The following is a 6,000-nucleotide window of genomic DNA, read 5'->3' as shown; positions in this document are numbered from 1 at the left end:
AGTTTTGCATACTCTCTTAAATCAATCATTCTTGCATATTTGAAGAGGGCTGGGTACAGCGAGCTGAGCAGCTAATTTAAGGCCAGCTCTTTCTTTTCTCAGGATCAGGAACTTACATTTTTCCCTTTACCTGAATGGCCTTTTTTTTTTTCTTTGGCTTTGTCCACAAGTTCCTGTAACATTCCTTGCAGAAACGCAGCTGCTATCTATTGAAATACAAGTCATTGTTCATGGATCACATTTATAATCCACCCTACCGGTGAGATGCATAATTGTATTTGCCATATGTGAAAGCAATTACAAAACTTTGTACAGTAGAAATGCCTTCAAGTGTCTGCTTGGCTAACTAAGCCAAGTCTGACTTGTGTATTTGGGAGCAAAGCTGAATTTTTTTAAAAGTGGATGTTGATTCCTTCTAATGGGCCAATACTGAGAACTTTATGTATACAAACAACCAGGCTTTTTGCCATCCAGGTTTTCTTGCTACAGCCATTTTTGTCCATGTGAAGTTGTTGGCTTTCAGCTAGCATAGTTCTGCTGATTCCAGGGAAGATATATCAATTTATTTCACAACAGATCTGGACTCTAATACTCAGGTTATATTTTCTCTTTAAAAAACGAGATTTTTTTTTTCTGTCCTTGCCTCAAGTCTTGTATATATATATCATTCTTAAAAGATGGGCTTCCCGTTCCTGGTATGTTTTTGATGAAAGCTGCTTGTCAGGCTCTGATCTTATTTTCTCATGGAATTTCTTAGTCTGTAGATTTATTCATAGGCTTTTCTATAAGTAGCTACATAATTTTAAAATGTCAGCAAAAAAAATCAAAAGTATCTCTTCCTCCATTAACAGAAATCCTTTGCTCAAGTCCTGTTTCAAATTCACAGGGACTTTTCATGTAACACTTGACTTATTCCGTGTAAGAGCGAGAGGTTTGGTCCTCTACTCTTCCCTGTTTTTTTGAAAGCAAATATTCCATAATAGCATTTCTAGGGATCTCTTGCTCGGTGCTGTGTAAATCACCTCAATCTTTTTAATAGGATTTTGATCACATAACTTAATACCAGAGAACAGCTCTCCTATGTTAAATGTGAGTAGGTCAAGGCTTTACATTTTAATGTGTCCTTTATGCTTATTCTGCTCTTCTGCTGTAATGATTCAGGGCATTAATATATCATGTTGCCACCTAACCAAGTATATGAGAACAGCTTTGTGGGGTTGATGTTTTCTATTATTCCATGAATCAACCTAAAAGAGCTTGCCACAGACACTGCCAGACTCCCCAAGGCTGACTCGGATTTAGATTCTCTGGGACTTTAAACTGCAGGGTGTTGAGGAGCTACAGAAACTCGATGGGAGCCCAGTGTCTACCAGAGGCTTTTAGTTTACTCCTGTGGCAGAGCCGTGTGTTAGATGTAGTATGAAGGGGTTTCAGGTTTCCATCTAGTATCTCTTCAGTTTTATATTCAGATTAAACAGTAATGATGTAAAACACTTCCCTAACACCGACAAAAGTATTTCAAGAAGGAAGTATTACTTGCTTACAACATTAGTATATATTAGACATGTCCTCGTATATGAATAAAGATTAAAAGTATATCATAAATTTATTGTGTATATTTTTAAGACATAGCCCTAATAAAATAGAACATTTTTATTTCCTAGCACTACTTAAGGCCGGCATGCACACTTATAGAGAAGCTGGGTGTCAGGGTACATGTGTCCTACTCCTAACCAAAGAAACCTGCATTTCCTAAATCTCAGAGGCAAGAATTCTCTGTGGTTCTCTTCAAAAAAGTGCATTGTATAAAGAAAGCAAGCTGCATATCCCTAGAAGTGTCTCACTGTGTTACCCAAGGAGGATGAGAATGAGGAGAAAAGAAGGTGCCTTTTCCATACTGAAAAAGATTTTTTTGTTAGCTAAAATAACATGGAATCATCATCAGAAACGTTCTCATCTTTGGGTAGTTTTCATGACAAATAATTACGTGTGCACCTGCAAAGGCAGGCAGAACTGGCTTCCCAAGTTAGTGCCACAGCTTTTTGATTTTTTCCCAAAGACTAACATCTGCCAGAGATCATCGAAGGCATCAGTGTATTACGGACCTCACTCTTCTGAGGCACGGCACTTAATTTTCCCTTGGGTAAACAAAGCAAATAATGGATAAATACTGTAGGATCAAATGTCTTCAAACTATCAGAGTTGTGACTGCAGACTTTAATCCACATCAGAAGTGAAAAAGAAGAAAGGGCTAAAAATTGTGGCAAGAGATTTTTAATTGTCGGGGAGTTGTCAATGACAGATTAATGCCACTGCTGGCAGAGCATCTTAAGAAGGGCTTTTCAAGAAGAAACACTGAAACTGAAGAGCTTGGTCTGAAACGTTCAAATTCAGAGTGATTCAAATAATTATTTAATGAGCTTTGAGTCATTTTATAACGAAACTAGAAGTATTTTTTAATCTACATTTTCATCGTGAGCATAGCACTGCCTTACCCTGACTGTAACAATGCGCTGGGCATATGTGCGACAGCTTGCTGCTGTGTTGCAGTTCCAGACGAAGTCTGGCATAGAAATGAACTTGTGACACTGCTGCCATTTTAGTGCGCAGTTGCTGCCGTATCTGGGGAGCAGATTCCTCAGAGAAACAAACAGCCTTAGTTTATCCTTAAATTTAGGGTCCTGGATTCTCTGGGGATAAATATTCTAAATTAAGGCTGAGGAAACCTCATGACTGTTTGCATAAGAATAAATAATTTTTTAACAGGCAGTACTTTAAAGCATAGTCAGCCAACTTCTATATAAAAGGGAGGCTTTAAAAAAAATTAAAATAAATAAGTGTTCAGAAATGTATTTTAAATAACAATATGCATCCTTTGCAAAGTCATGTTTGTTGGTTTTAGATGTTGATACAGTGAGGGTGGAAAAAATTATGGAGAGCATGGACCTATGGAACAGTTCGTTCAATATGTCTGGAGTCTCCAGTGATTCCATCTTCAAAAAGACAGAGGAAAAGGGAAAAAAAAAGCCTACACAAGTTAAATATTTATTGTATATTCTCAGCCGGCAAATGCATCTCTTTCAAGTTTGAAAGCAAGCAGCTCACTTCTGATTTTATGCACCAAAAAAATGTTATTTTAAAGTGAATTCTTTCCTTCAGAAGTTGTTTTTGTATTGGAATGATTTGCAGTGGTTTGAAAGTTAGAAGTTCAGTCTTGTCCATAGATAGCTCCAAGTAAGAAATGTGTGTGCTGCTTCATTGGGGAAATAGTGATAAAAAATTAGTAGGTCTCATATTAAGAGTCACCCCGGGCATGTGAAATCTGGGACAGGTAGATACGGTTTCTTTCCTGATCTTGCCCATTTTTTCCACAGGTAGGCACTGTCTGATCTAGTGTGTTGGAAAGGGAATGGTGACTCTCCAGAGAGCCAGGCCTGAGTGCCACCACTCTTCTCGTCACACAGCGAGGACCTATGCAATGCAAGGAGCAGCATTTGCCATAACGGCTCTTCTAGCTTTGCAGCCTTCATATGGAGTTTGTGGTCTCGCTTGCAACCTCACATCTGCAGAGTCCAAGACAAAACCTAGCTCAAAGCTGTGTACATCAAAAAGTGTTTTTTTATTTATTCTTTGTGAAAAGATGGTGGACCAGACGCAGGCTCACAACCGCTCTTCTGGACGCCAATACCCTTGATCAGTAGGACACACTTAATCCCATAAAACCTTTCTCCTCGCACAGTGTGCAAATTTTCTGAATCATCACTGCTGAGTTCTGGGTGATGTGAGGACTGATCTCCAAATCAAATCGAATGCATGGTATGAGGCAGTTTTGCTCTTTCTCTTGAATAGTGCCAAGCTGCCTCACAACCCCCACATAAAGGCCATGGAAGCCTTAAGCAGCAAGTTATTTGCTAGGCATAAAGGGTTAATGTGGCTCAGTAAAGGCCTTTGGGTACAAGAGGACCCTCCTGAGTAGCTATAAAACATCTCTTTAAAGAGGTAAATGAGATTAACTGGGTATTCTCCAAATAAACCTGAATTCATATCAAGAACGCATTGCTGCATCAGGACAGCTGTATAAATGACCTTGGGCTAGGCTGACAGAGCACAAAGGAAATAAAGTTGAACTTTAGTGTATGCTGCTCTTCCTTACCTTGAAGTTTTGATGACAAGATGACATGGTTTCTAATATGGTTTCTTACGTGGTTTTTGTTATGTTTTGAGACCATTTTGGAGGCTTTTGACTGCATTGTCCAGTCTGCTTAAGGTAAAACCGACTGCTAACAACCCAGAATATTTTTTTAAATTCTTGGATGTTATCTTTAATCAGTATCTTTGACTATCTTTCTTGTAAACATGCTTCCTTACAAGCTAATATTCACAAACCCTAACGGAGGAATTGAGAAGAGAAACTGCTTGTGCTCCATCCCAGTGCTCTGCCCAGCACAGCCATTCCCCTAAGTTTAAGCAGGGGTACGCGGGTATTTTAGTTCATGCTCATCCAGAAAACAAGGATGAGATTGTATCTGCAAAGATGGTCTACTTCTTTTGCAAGAAGTAATATGAAGTGGGTGGAAAAGTGAGCCGGGATTCTGATACCGAACTGCAGACTAGAGCCTCCCTCTGTAAATTCACACAGAGAGTCTCTTCCTGGCATGAAACGCGCTTGTAATGGCAAACAGCACAATTAAATGGGACTTTCATATCTGCCCTGCTCTGGTAGGTCTTCTGCTTTTTTGAAGTGAAAGGGAATTTTATCACTGACTTCAGTGAGGGCCCAGATACTTTTAAAAATGCTCCTTTTTCATGGCCTCATTTGCTCCATCTAAAACTGTAAAAGAGCTCAGCTGTCTGGAGTCCCTTGCACTAAGCAGTCTTTTCCTCCATGCCTATTAAAAGAATAAAGATGTTTTCTTTGGCCAAGAAATTCTTGTTTTTACTTCTGTGCTTTCATATACTTTTGAGGTCAGTCGGGGCTGGCTTGTCTGAGCTCACAAGAAGTTTTTGATTAATTAGCAGAACCTTATTTCAAGATGTTGCTAATAATTGGTAGGGGCGGATTGAATCTTTTTAAAGGAAAAATCACTACTCAGCTGAAAACAGAGAAACATTTACCTTAGCTCACTGCAAGATAAATCTGGACACATAAACAAAACAAAGAGAGGAACAGCGCTCATTTATGTTAGCTTAAAAACCTAAAAGATCAAAGAACTCACAAATAATTTAAAAAATCGCTGCAGCAACTTGGTTTTATCTGAAGTTTCTGTTATTCAAGCATTTTAGCCTCTGTGAAATACAGTGACCGTAATTATAATGCCAATTAAATTTTGAACAGATTCTGATAAGAAGCAGGTAAACTTCTAAGCTTCCTGTGTTGTGGAGGAATTTTGATTTGATTGTCCAGGTCTGTTTCACACAGCAGCTTAAATCCTTACGCTGATGCAGCTATAGGTCCTCAAGATCAGCTCTTCATGCTCAGTCCCGTTTAAATGGATCTTAAGATTTGGTTCTGAAGCTCGAGAATACCTAAGCCATTTGCAAGAAAAAAAATCATGGAAATTAACTGGGAGAACTTTGGTCCCGCTCTCTCCAGACCTTTCCAAATCTCCATATTTTTAAGAGATTTATATTCTGAGACTCTATAAAATAGAGCAGTGGTTTTGTAAACTTGATGGATTTGGTATGTTTAAGACAAATAATGATTGCATTGAAAATTTTGACATTTACCGTCTGAGGGAAGCCTGCTTCACCATTTCTTCCTCTGCCTAATACATCAATGGCAGGAACTCTATGTTAAATACGAGTATGCATGATTTTTGATAGAGATAAATTGGAAATGATACAAAACCTACAGACTGCTTCTCAGCATTGCAATGTGGAGGCAGCTCGAAAACAAAATATCTGTGAATCCTTGGGACTAATGAGCTAGTGTGTACTCTGACAGCATTCTTGGAAATATCACCATCCAGACAGGGTGCTTCTGGCACTTGCATGCAGGCC

The sequence above is a fragment of the Larus michahellis genome, chromosome 2 (assembly GCF_964199755.1).
Source record: "Larus michahellis chromosome 2, bLarMic1.1, whole genome shotgun sequence".
Lineage (NCBI taxonomy): Eukaryota > Metazoa > Chordata > Aves > Charadriiformes > Laridae > Larus > Larus michahellis.
Note: the sequence above shows the minus strand (reverse complement) of the source record.